This window comes from Arachis ipaensis, chromosome B1 (genome assembly GCF_059453495.1).
Source record: "Arachis ipaensis isolate K30076 ecotype BB chromosome B1, ASM5945349v1, whole genome shotgun sequence".
NCBI classification, from domain to species: Eukaryota; Viridiplantae; Streptophyta; class Magnoliopsida; order Fabales; family Fabaceae; genus Arachis; species Arachis ipaensis.
Window position 1 is genome coordinate 127725419 of NC_142436.1, and position 12260 is coordinate 127737678.

The window sequence follows — 12260 nt, forward strand, 5'->3', positions numbered from 1 at the left end:
GGAATCGTGTTACCTGATCCTCCACCTTATACTGCCTGATGATTCCCAAGGAGCACAAACATCTTGTTCCACACTCACATGACGGGATTGATCTGAAGTTCTTGATGTCTTCCCAAATTGACTTCAGCTTGGTGTAATATATTGTGACGTCCATATCTCCTTGTCTGATTGTGTATAACTCCTTATACAGCTCGGCCACTCGAAATCTATCACCATGGTAGTACCACCGCTTCAATTCATTCCATAGATCACTTGCTATGCTATTCCATATCACCAATTGACGAATGCTACAGCTCAATGAAAGATTGATCCATGCTAACACATAAGTGTTGCATCTTTGCCAAGATTCATATAGACTATCATTTTTCTCTGGTCTTGCTAGGCTACCATCTATAAACTTCAATTTGTTCTTTGCACTTAATGCTAACAATATAGATCTACTCCAAGAACTGTAGTTCTTTCTGTCTAGAGCTTCTGAAGTGAGAGGAATACTAGTACTTTCTGATGAATGCAGGTAATAGGGACTTGACAAATCTTGATTCGAACTGAGACTATTTCATGTGATTTGTGCTTGGATCGAAGCAATTTGATTCAGCACGTTACTCAATGCATGCAAATCAATACCAGAAGATGTGTTATTATACGGTTCTGCCATTGCTGTCCAATCTTGTTCGATTTGCAAGATTAGAGAATAGGTGTAGAGATTCAACCTCTCATATTCCTCAATCCTCTGTTCGTCACACACGCTACCCTCTTAGGGTCTACGCTCACCGCACCATGTTGAAGGTGCCGCAAGAGTAGCTTGAGAGTGTGTGAAATTGGGAGATCAGAGAAGAGAAATTTGAAAGATAGAAGCTAAATCAGTAAATGGCAAAACTCATCATTCACTGTAGGCTCATTTGTCTTATATACACATGTGTACACCTAGCTAATTATGCAACCACTGAACCTGATAACCTACTCTAATAAATATCTCAATTAGCTTTAACTAACTCTACCACTTGCTGAATTATGCTAACTACTTGAAACTAACTAACAAACTACAGCTAAACGATTTTGTTAAGTAACATTTAATGTGTATCTTGTATTTTAACATGTAATTTATAATAATAGTTGATTTTAGTGACTAATTTTAATGTATACATAGCATACTTGATTTCACTAATATGCTAAAATCATTTTAAACTATCAAATTGAGTTTAAAATAAAGATTTTTTTTCAAAAGATCAGTTTTTTGTTCAAATAAAAGAAGTTCTTACTTCTCAAACTCACTTTAAATTTTTCAGTAAAAGGAAGGGGCAGAGCCCAAAGAATTTCCTCCATCATGTTGTTCTTTTTTTATGTGGGCTATCCATTAAGCTGATTGTTGTTGACAGGCCTAGTTAATTAACGATTCATTTTCTATTGCCATTTGGACCCAACCCAAGTTCCCTACTAAGATAAGAAAAACAAAAGGAAACTGCTGCATAACAACTTAACGCGCCCCCTTCTGAAACCCTAATTTCTCTCTCTCTCTCTCTCTCTCTCTCCTATAAATCCGAGAATCTGAAATCCCTAACGATGTAGGGCAGAACCAAAAGCCGTCAAGGATTTTGCTTGAGCTTCATTACTGGTTTCTCTTTCAATCCTGTTTTTATTCTTCATCTCCGTCTCTAATTTCACCCCTTATTACCAGGGGAAAAGATCACTAGTATCGTGGTTTTACATTTAACAACAAATGTTTATTATTCGATCGCAACATTATTTTGTTCCCGTGACATGTGCCAGTGATGGTGTTAAATATACTTCGAGATTTAATTCTATGATATCAACTTTGATCTGAGGCACCCGCTTTTTCTTTCACTATTTTGTTTTTCCCCCTTTTTCCACACCTCGGAATAGGAAGCTCTATTTTTTAATCTATTTAGCAATGCATATTCTGCGTTACGGATTTTTAAAAATTGAAACTGGCATTCTACTTGTGAAGAATTGAAGTTCAAGTTTTTTTTTTTCTTTTCATTTATTATTTCTCTGCTTGAATTATAATTATTTCTCTGAGGTATTGTGTGAAAAATCCATGTTTAAGCTTGCAAATGCAGTATTTCTTTCTATTCGCAAATGATGACAAATAGACAGGGACATCAGCACTCGAAGGAGAGTGATGACTTAGTCTAAAATGGGAATCTCTCTGATGCGTTCATATAAAATCTACAATCTGTTATTATATTTTTCGTATTAGCCCTTTGTTTTATTTAGGGATTAAGCATTTTGATTTAATATTGCATCCTTTGTAACTATCAGTGTATAACTCATTTTCTTATGGATATGGTTATGGCTATGTGTGTTTATTTATTTTGTTCCCTAATGTGTAATTTTCTGTTGACTTTTCATTTGTCAATGAACCTGATGTTCAAATCTATTTTGTTTTTCAACATATGTATGTTATTGCTTTTACTCTATTGAAGAACCCATTGTTTTAACTTTTAAATCAATTTTCAAATTATACTTGTGTAATGGTTTGGCCAATGATGTATTCTATTGCACGTATTATCAGATATATGTATCTGATGAAATCTTAGATTGTCACTACCTCTGAGGCCATCCATCTTATATAGTTAAATCTTTTTACTGATCTTTGTTATTTGCATGTGTTGTTAGCTCACTCCTGCTTACATTCATCTGATTTATTCTTCCTTGGTGAAGTCATTGTTGTTTTCTCTAACCATGTTGGAGATCATTTTGGTGTTTGGTTTCTTCTGAGCATTTTGGTGCCAAGGATGACTAGCAAAAGAGCCATGGATGGAGCTGCTATTCAATGTGATACAAGCCTGATGATTGTAACTAAGAACGGAGATTTGAAGATTGCTTTTGTTGAAGTCTGACCAGAGTTGGGCTCCAAAAGAATCTTATGAAATAAACCAATCTATTTTGTTATTAATGAAGGCTTGTAATCTGTTGCAACAATCTTGGCTCACTAGTTCTTTACATGATTGATCACTTGTTCAACTCAACAACAATCACCGCAACCACGGGTTTTCCAATATCTCTTACTACTATCTCAAACTATCACCATAAAATACAAGTAAAAATTAATATCACATCTAGAACTTTAAAAAGTAAATAATTGTAAAAAATAACAAATTGAGAGTGGAGGGAGATGGATAGATGGAAGAGGGTGGTGTTGGTGGTGGTGGCAGAGGTGATAATAGCAGTCTCTTGACCGGAGACTCTGAGACGGAAGAGGTCTGGTGTTGATCGTGGAGGATAGGAAATTAGAACATATGGAAGAGTGTTCATTTTTTCAACTCCAAAATTATCATTGTGCCATACACCATGGCATATAAATAAATAATCTGAAAATTGTGACAATTTAGTAATAAATTTAAGAAAGAGTGACACATTAGTTAAACAGCCGGATTAGGGTAATAAATTATTTTTTATTTTGAAATTGCCATTGGAACTTTTTCTAGCCATTGATCGCATGTGGACTACATTCTTGCTATGCTAAAATTTTAATTTTTCAATTAATTTTCCTATGATTTTGTTAAATGTGATTTCAAATGTAACTTAAAAAGAAAATCAATGGCAAGAGATCATATATACACGAAAGGAGAATGTTAGGGCAGGACGAACAAGTCCAACATAACACAGCCTTGAAAAGCAATTAAGATCATGTAAATTGGCTTTAGTTCCCCACGTGCCCTCTAATTCTTACAGAAAGATTGTTACAAACCCACAATGTTAAATAAATCCTTTGCTCATAAATGACTGAGATACATGGGAATGTGAAATTGTGAATAAATCTATAAGATGATATGTTTGATTTGATAGCAAGAATTCTTCTTAACGTTGCATTGTTATGTGTTATATAAAACATTCTCGTTTATTAACAACAAATGGCCTATTAGCTCAGTTGGTTAGAGCGTCGTGCTAATAACGCGAAGGTCGCAGGTTCGAGACCTGCATGGGCCAAATTTTAATTTTTGATCTTCTTTATCTTTTTTTCCTTTTCCATTATCTCCCCCTTCGCCCTCAAATGTTGACAATAGCTTGAAATTCATTAACTTTCAGCAGTGGGAAGGGAATATCTTCTAACTTTTGAATTTGGTGAACTAACATTGGAGAATCATTGAAAGCAATTTTTGTGTCCTTTGAATCATTGTAACTTTATATGACAACACAACATATCTTTCAAGTTTGTCGCGTGTCTTTGTTGAACAGTATAGTTCATCATTGCATTGGCTTGTTAATAACTTGATACACATTACTCTAACAACTATTTCAGGTCTCTCAGTTTCTAAGAAGAACATTCACAATTAGGAGACTAGGAGAGTAATATTAATGACTTGATGTAAGTTAGTAATCTTAGGAGTCAATGGAACTTTTCTCTTTGTTATACTTACACTAGTCCTTATTACTCTTATCTTGTCTTATCTAAGTTTTGCTGTTATTTTCTCAATATATATGAAAATTACTTTAGCATAGGATAATTATCATAAAATGTCCCTACACAATAACCGCTAAAATATAAGATTATACACGGTGGGAAGGGGTAAAAAAAAGTTGCACTTGCACACCTGTATATTCCTTTCTTTTTGTATAACTTGGGTTGATAACTCTGTTAATGTTATCCTTGACTTTAGAAATGGTGCTTATTTTGATACATATTAAAAATGTGCAAAAATACAGAAGAAAAAATAAATATTGTTTTGTGGATTTTTTTATTATTATTTATTCTGTATGTTATGTACCTTCTTATACTGCATTTGAGTGTGAACCTTTAGATATATGCATCTTTTTTTATGTTAATCAAACCCAGTAAAAACATGGCATGCTTTAGTTTATAGCGATAGAAAAAAAAATCTAAATATACATATTTATAAGATATGTTTTCAGTTTTGGCTAGAATAAACTAATATTTGAGTTTTGGATGATTATAGTAAAATCAGCGGCCAAATTGTAAATATTTTAAAATTATTAATTTTTTTAATAGAAATACTCTAAACCATATTCGGGATATTTTGGCACAGATTCTACAAATTTTAAATATTGAAAACCACAATAAATATTAGGTTTACTGGCAATAATTGAGTTTGAAGAGGAAAACTTTGATTACATCAAGGATAAAGTGGAGAAGAAGTTACAAGCATAAAAGAGACTTCTATTATCAATCAGTAACAAAGAAGTGCTGATAAAAGGTTGTGGCAACTTGGTGCGTACGAACTCCACACTCTCGTACAGCAGTACTAACAAGTGTATTGGGTTGTCTAAGTAATACCTGAGCGAGTTAGGGTCGATCTTACGAGAATTGTGGCTTGAAGCAATCTATGGTTATCCTGCAGGTCTTAGTCAGGCAGATCAGAAGGAGTTGATTTAACTTAGTATAAATTATTTTTTATATCAAATATTTGGATGCAGGAATAAGGAATTAAATGGAGTAAAAAAAAGAGTAATTAGAACTCAGAAGTTGTGTAAACTGTGAAAAGAGCGATAGGAATATAGTTGAGGATTGGAGTTGCTTTGTCTTTCTAAATTAACTATGGTATTACTACTTCCTTTGCTTGTGAGTTATTTCTTCAATGGCAGGATGTATGTGATTGACACTGGTTTGAGCAGCTGCCAATACTCCTCCAGATCTGAACCCTAGGTTTAGTGCGGATCCATTCTGATTGAGGGTGAAGCTTCTGCACTTCATTCTCCTCGAAGATCCTACTCAAAACGCCACAGACAATGTTGAATATTCCGGATCGGAGGATATTGCACCTTAGGTTCTAGCCTCTACCACAGAGACCCTAATCTCCCCGTAAATCGGCTGAACTGATGTCTCGAGAAGTCCCCAACAAAGTCGTGGATTAGCCGTCTGAGAGATGTGTATTCAAGCTGGTGGTTCATCATTGTCCGATGAAAAACACACTCTGAACCTATGTAGAATGTGATAACCTTATGCCAGTTCAACACATTCATAGTGATGAAGAACGAACACACATCTTAGAATTAATCAAACACAGATCGAAGAGAAACAGTAATACTTTTATTAATTCATAGGACTCAGCAAGGCTCCTCCCCTCAACCTAGGAGGTTTAGAAACTCATACTGAAAGTAAAATACAATAGTAAAAACGAAAATAGGGCTGAAGATGTTTAACAAAGAGTAATCTTCTACTTTAAATACTAAACTAGTGACCAGTAAGGGTAAAACAGTCTATCTAGTGCTAAAATCCACTTCTGGGGCCCACTTTGTGAGTGTTTGGGCTGAGCTTTGATGAAATCTATGTTCTTAGGCTTCCTTGGGTGTTGAACTCCAATCCTGGCACCTTTTTGGGCGTTAGACTCCAGCTTGGAATCCCTTACTGGTGCTAGATGCCAGAATTGGTCAGATGGCTGGCGTTGAACGCCAATTTTGGGCCTTCTAATTCGAAGCAAAGTATAGACTATTATACATTGTTGGAAAGTTCTAGAAATCAGCTTTCCATAGCCGTTGAGAGTGCTCCATTTGGACTTCTGTAGCTCCAGAAAAACTCTTCCGAATGCAGGTAGGTCAGATCCAGATAGCATCTACAGTGCTTTCTTTGTCTCTGAATCAGACTTCTGCTCCAGCTCCTCAATTTCAGCCAGAAAATTTCTGAAATTGTTAAAAATACAAAAACTCATAGTAGAATCCAAAAATATGAATTTAACACTAAAACCTATAAAACTTAATAAAAACTAAATACTACTAAAAACTATATGAAAGTGATGCAAAAAAGCGTATAAAATATCCGCTCATCACAACTGTAGTACCTATTTATACTCTTAGATGTTTTAAACTTCTTGACACCTTACTAAAAGGTATCCAAAAAAGTACCATAAACTTTTGAAGGGGGGGTAAAAGGGTTTGCTTAGAGAGAAAATTACAATGGGTGAGTTAGGATGTTATGTGTCGCGCTAAAAAGTCGGATAGGTTGGGTTTTAAGGATCTAAGTTTTTAATTTAGCTATGTTGGTTAAACAAAGCTGGAGGACTCTGACAAAACCTGATTCTCTGATCAATAGACTATACAAGAGCAAGTATTTTTGATATTCCTCTTTTCTAAGGGCAACACCAAGTCAAAATCCCTCTTGGACCTGAGGAAGCATTTTAGAATGGCAAAAAATCTTAAAAGATGGACTACAATGGCAGATTGAAATAGGCAACTAAATTAGAATATTTGAAGACTCATGGATTATTCATTTTATAGGTCCTATATCAACTAATAGGTAGAGCAATACAAAATTTGATTTTTAATGGATTATCCAACTAATCACTAACAATAGACAATAGAATGAAGATTTAATTAGAAATAATTTTGGAGCATAGATTGCAAACAAAATTTTGCTAACACAAATTTCAGAAGAAGAGGAAGATGCAGTAACCTAGAAGGATGAGAGAAGTGGCAAGTACACGGTAGCTTAAGGTTATAGAATTGCATTCCATAAATTTTATCCACCAGAAGACCAGTAGCCGATACAGTGTAGAGAAAAAATATTTTGAAGTTTATTATGGAAGCTTCGCTATCCTCCAAAGATCCGAGTTTTTCTCTGAAAAGTATTTCATAAAGGTTTTCTCACATGGTCACACCTCAATAGAGTAGAATTCCTACTATATTGTTGATGTGTGCCCCAATTGAATATCCAAAAAATAAATTGGTGTGGAGTAAAATGGAAATGGGCCCCTACCTTTGTGTAGATTGGTCGGAACAGCTTTGGCAAAGATGGTTCAACATGATTTTAGAGACAAGAAGACGATCCATTTAAAAGAAAAGCATTCGATTGGCAGCTACCCTTTTTTAAAAACTTTGACAGATTTGGAACCTCCTAATCTTCTAAGAGAAAGAAACGCTAGTTGACTTCATTCTCTCCTCGGCCATCGAGTTCACGAAAGAGTATGAGAGACAAACTGAAAATTAATGTTTACTACGAGAAATATTGTTTAATTTTTAGACAATATTTTATTTATGTGGGTATCTCTCATTTGCATGATTTTATGCTATTGTACCACTCTAATGTATTAAGCTTTCATAAGGAATGAATAAGTTCTATCTTAGATAAAAAAAAAATATTAATGAGCTAATACTTTTTATCAATATTATTCAATATTTTAGACTAATTTTTTATTTTTATAGTATTAAAATTTAGTATAAAAATATTTTAATTAGCAAAATATTAGTTAAAAATAATAAATTTTATTAGTCATATAACATTATTCTAAACAAAATTAACTTAATGTTTACAAAAGATTATCTTTTTGTGACAAGAATATTTTGACGATAACTTTAGGGCAATTTACTTTAATAAACCAATAGCATTTCAATATTACGCAGATCCCCCAAAATGTAAAAGGTCATCTGAATGTCCCAAGTTGTATTTTTATATAAATCGAATTTAATAAATTTGATTTACCCAAATACGTATTAAATCAAAGACATGGAATTCGAATTGCATGCAAATAGATTTCACGTATAAATCGAAGCTAGTGACTTCGAATTAAAAAACCATATTAAATCGATACAAATGGATTCGATTTATATATGCTAGTAAATTAAATCCATTCAATTCGATCTATAGACGTGAAGAGAAGCCCATGGTAAATCTAAACCCATAGATTCGATTTACATGCGAAACATCTCTCAAGCAATTCGAATCCAATGAATTCGATTTATGGTAAAAATGATTATATATACAAATCGAATTTCATTCATTCGAACTACAAAACATACAAATCCCACATCCAACCCCACCACCCAGATCCGAAATCATCGGAAAGCAGCCCTGGAATATTGGAAGCTGAACACATAGAGGATGACGCAAATCGTCTATATCGGCTAGATGGAGTCGTGCATATTGCTGGCACCATCCACCTCGAGGTTAGTGAACAAATTTTTCTTTTTTAAACATAGATTAGTCGTTCTATTAATGTTAACATAAATCGTGTGGTAGTTAGTTAGAGTATTCTAGTGATGTTAATACATGTGCATATTAGAAGTAGTAAGCTATTAGGTGGTTAGATTTTGATAACTTGAAATGGTACCAAAGAAGGTTGTTTAGGATAGTAGGATATGTTAGATTTTTTAAGTTATTAGTCTTGTATTCAACGAGACTTGCTTGATGAGTAGTGATAGCTATAAATTTTTTTAGTTTTTTGAAAAAATTAATATAAATATTTTCTAAAACTATAATTTTTTGAGTTAGATAATTATGATTAGAAATGTAGGATATGTTAGATTTTTTCAGTTTTTTAATCCTTTGTATTCTCTGTGTAAACGTGTGGGACTATATGCTTTGGTGAACCCTTTTTTTTAAAGTTAGAGCATGCAATGTTTATCGTTTTCAGAATTTCATGCATTGGAAATTGTATTGTGACGATTGTGATAAGGAATTTTCTATTGTTGTACAGCCAATCGATGCATCACCAGCATGAGACGGCAACACGATATGCCATTGGACGATAGGATCATTCTGTACTTGCAGATGGCTGGTTTATTCCATCTTGCAATACTGAACGAGACATGGTTTCGACTGGACGAGCCATTGGTCAGCGCATTCAGGGTGAGATGGCGGCCTGAGACGCATACTTTTCACATGTTGTTCGAGGAGTGCACGATCACGCTCCAAGATGTAGCATACCATCTAGGGCACCTGATCGACGGTCAGTATGTCAATGGATGTCTTACGGACTTTGCGTGACATATCAAGGGGGGTCGCTTGGCGTAGGTATGGTTTGAGGAGCTGTTGGGTGTTTTTCCTCCTGTGAACTGCATTGACAAGTTCACAGTGAAGTGTACATGGTTTCAGGAGACATTTAGTGAGCTGCCGCAGAAGGCAGACGATGAGACGGTTAGGAAATATCCCGTACCTATATCATGATGCTTCTATCCACACAGCTGTTCGAGGATAAGTCAGGTACCCGCCTGCCTCCACATTCGTTGGCTACCCTATGTCGCTAGGCTAGAGGACATGGGTCAGTATAGATGGGGGTCTACTGCACTGTCATGACTATTCAAGTGCATGTGCCGTGTGGTGAACAAAAATATCGTCAAGTTGTCCGGTCTACTGCAGCTCCTCCAGTCGAGGATCTTCTAGAGGTTCCCTAGTTTCTAGCCAAACGGATTTGATGTCTTCCATTGGCCGTTAGCGTCCAGGTACTCTCCCTTTAATTATGCATCATCTTTTTAATAACATGGTAGATGGTCTGATTATCAGCCCACGTTGAGCGACAAGGGGCCTCTGTTGCGCATTGGAGGCTTAGGATAGATTTACTCCAACCCGGTGATGTGAGTATCTTTTGGTCTCAATCTATTCATAACTAAATTAGGGTTTGCATCTTTTATTAGTTATGGTGACTAACGATAAATACTCGTATGAACAGTTCTTGTGGATGCCGTATAGCTTGCTAGATGTTGTTTAGGTGGTGTACCCCGAGATATTGGAGCCACGACATATGGCATTGTGGAAGGCTACAACAGCGTTGATCTATTTCATTGTCATTAAGTGGCATCTGGTAGATCGGGTGCTGCCGTAGTGGTGGGGTTCAGGGTAGACCTCGTGCTGCCCTGAACATAAATTTTCTAATGTCGAAGGATGGGAGAGGTAGAGATCCGTGGTTTCCTGATACGCTATAGAGTTGGCAACTTTATTAGGTCAATAGGGTGCAGCATGTGCTGTAGTTTGACGTGGTTGCGGATCCAGGACCTTCCCATGAGTACCTGGATTGGTGGTATCAATACGGCAGGAGATTCTTGTTGCTTGAGCTCCTCCTAGGTGATCCCAGGGCAGATGCGATTCCAGTGCAGGTGATACAGAGAGGTCCTGGATGAGTCCCTGCGATGGACCAGATGCCAGATGTTTTGGACAACCGTCGGGTTGCGCAAAGGCAGCATGTAGGGACACGATCGAGCCAGCGTGAATGGATTTGGTTGGAGGAGGCCATCGATAGGATAGAGGGGAGGGGTCGTGGTAGGCGAGGCGGGAGGGGTCGTAGAGTGCGAGGAGCTATAGGTCGTGTTCGTGGTCGTGGTGGAGCTCGATGCGAAGGTAGAGGCAGGCAGGATGACAGTAGTGGCGAGGACGATGATGGTGGTAACGCGGATGACGGAGGTGACGACGACAATCATAGAGGTGGAGGAGGTGGTAACGGTGGTGGGAGCGGGGGTGGTGGTGGTTTAGGGGGTTCATGGGGACACCACGGTAGAGGTGGTGGGTGTGGCGGAGGTGAGTTTAGCAGGGGTTTTGGTCATGGTCATCTTAGGGGAATTGAGGGCCAGCGAGCTGTAGGTGACGCAGGAGGGAGCCATGTATACAGTTGTGGTGGAGTGGGTGGAGGACCTAACGCAGGCAGCGGTGTTCTTGGTCGCGGATTTGGTGACAGTCTGGCTGAGCATCAGATGTACATTAGCCCAGGTCAGATGCTGTCAGAGTTAATGGGCAGTCAGGGCCTTGGCGTGGAGTTTGGTTGGTCACATTTCCTTGATGAGATCATCATGATCATGCAAGAGGATGAGTTGGCCAGTCGTAGGTCTCCGGTAGTTGGATCCCAGACTCGGGTTGATGTGGACCTGAATGAGCTTCCTTCCGGACATGTGGACGACACATTTGCATTGGACGAGACACCCCATCTCCATTCGCAAGACCTAGTACATCGCAGCCCGGTCCATCCACAACACAAGCTGGCACACCGGAGGAGGTCCCCCAGGCCGGAGACGGTGACGAAAACGGTAACGGTGACGAGGACGAGGTCCCTCTGGCACAGAGAGTCTGGTGGGTCAGGCGTCCTCGACGCTGCTTCACTGGATTGCATCTACTCTTAGGATTGAGTAGCGACTATTTAGCATCATGTTTTATGTATTCCATGTTGTGTATTCAGTTTTAGTTATGTATGTCGGGTAGTTATGTATTTTAGTTTGTTGTTTTCTTATGTTGTGAATAAATATTAAGACCCTTTAGTAGAACATATATTCCACGTTATGTTATGTATTCAATTTTAGTTATGTTTAGTACCTTCACATTATACGTTGTATCTTTAGTAAAACGCGAGTCCATATGTGGTGAAACGGATTGATCAAATAAACCAAAATTAACATAAAGCATCCATATTCAAAATAACATGAACTGAAAGATGAATTGAAAAACAACATTATAAAAAAACTAAATCCTAAACCCTACACATTACTGGCAGATGCAGAACTGATGGTAAATCCTCCCTGGGAACACCTCCTACGTATGTGGCCGGGCTGTCTACAAAGCCCACATCTCTTGGGCTCGTCCATGG

The 12260-nt window shown here is 37.2% G+C and overlaps 4 non-coding genes across 4 annotated transcripts; all 4 read left to right on the top strand.

Moving 5' to 3' along the window:
• The first annotated feature begins 1757 nt into the window (after positions 1 to 1757).
• On the top strand, positions 1758 to 1830 carry LOC148578325 (small nucleolar RNA Z267). Its single transcript, XR_015904375.1, has one exon. It is a non-coding gene; the product is annotated as a small nucleolar RNA Z267 (small nucleolar RNA).
• A 260-nt stretch (positions 1831 to 2090) lies between these two features.
• LOC148578326 (small nucleolar RNA R44/J54/Z268 family) lies at positions 2091 to 2177 on the top strand. The gene has a single exon (XR_015904388.1). It is a non-coding gene; the product is annotated as a small nucleolar RNA R44/J54/Z268 family (small nucleolar RNA).
• A 322-nt stretch (positions 2178 to 2499) lies between these two features.
• On the top strand, positions 2500 to 2579 carry LOC148578327 (small nucleolar RNA snoR122). Its single transcript, XR_015904392.1, has one exon. It is a non-coding gene; the product is annotated as a small nucleolar RNA snoR122 (small nucleolar RNA).
• A 1298-nt stretch (positions 2580 to 3877) lies between these two features.
• Positions 3878 to 3951, top strand: TRNAI-AAU (transfer RNA isoleucine (anticodon AAU)). The gene has a single exon. It is a non-coding gene; the product is annotated as a tRNA-Ile (tRNA).
• Positions 3952 to 12260: the final 8309 nt, after the last annotated feature.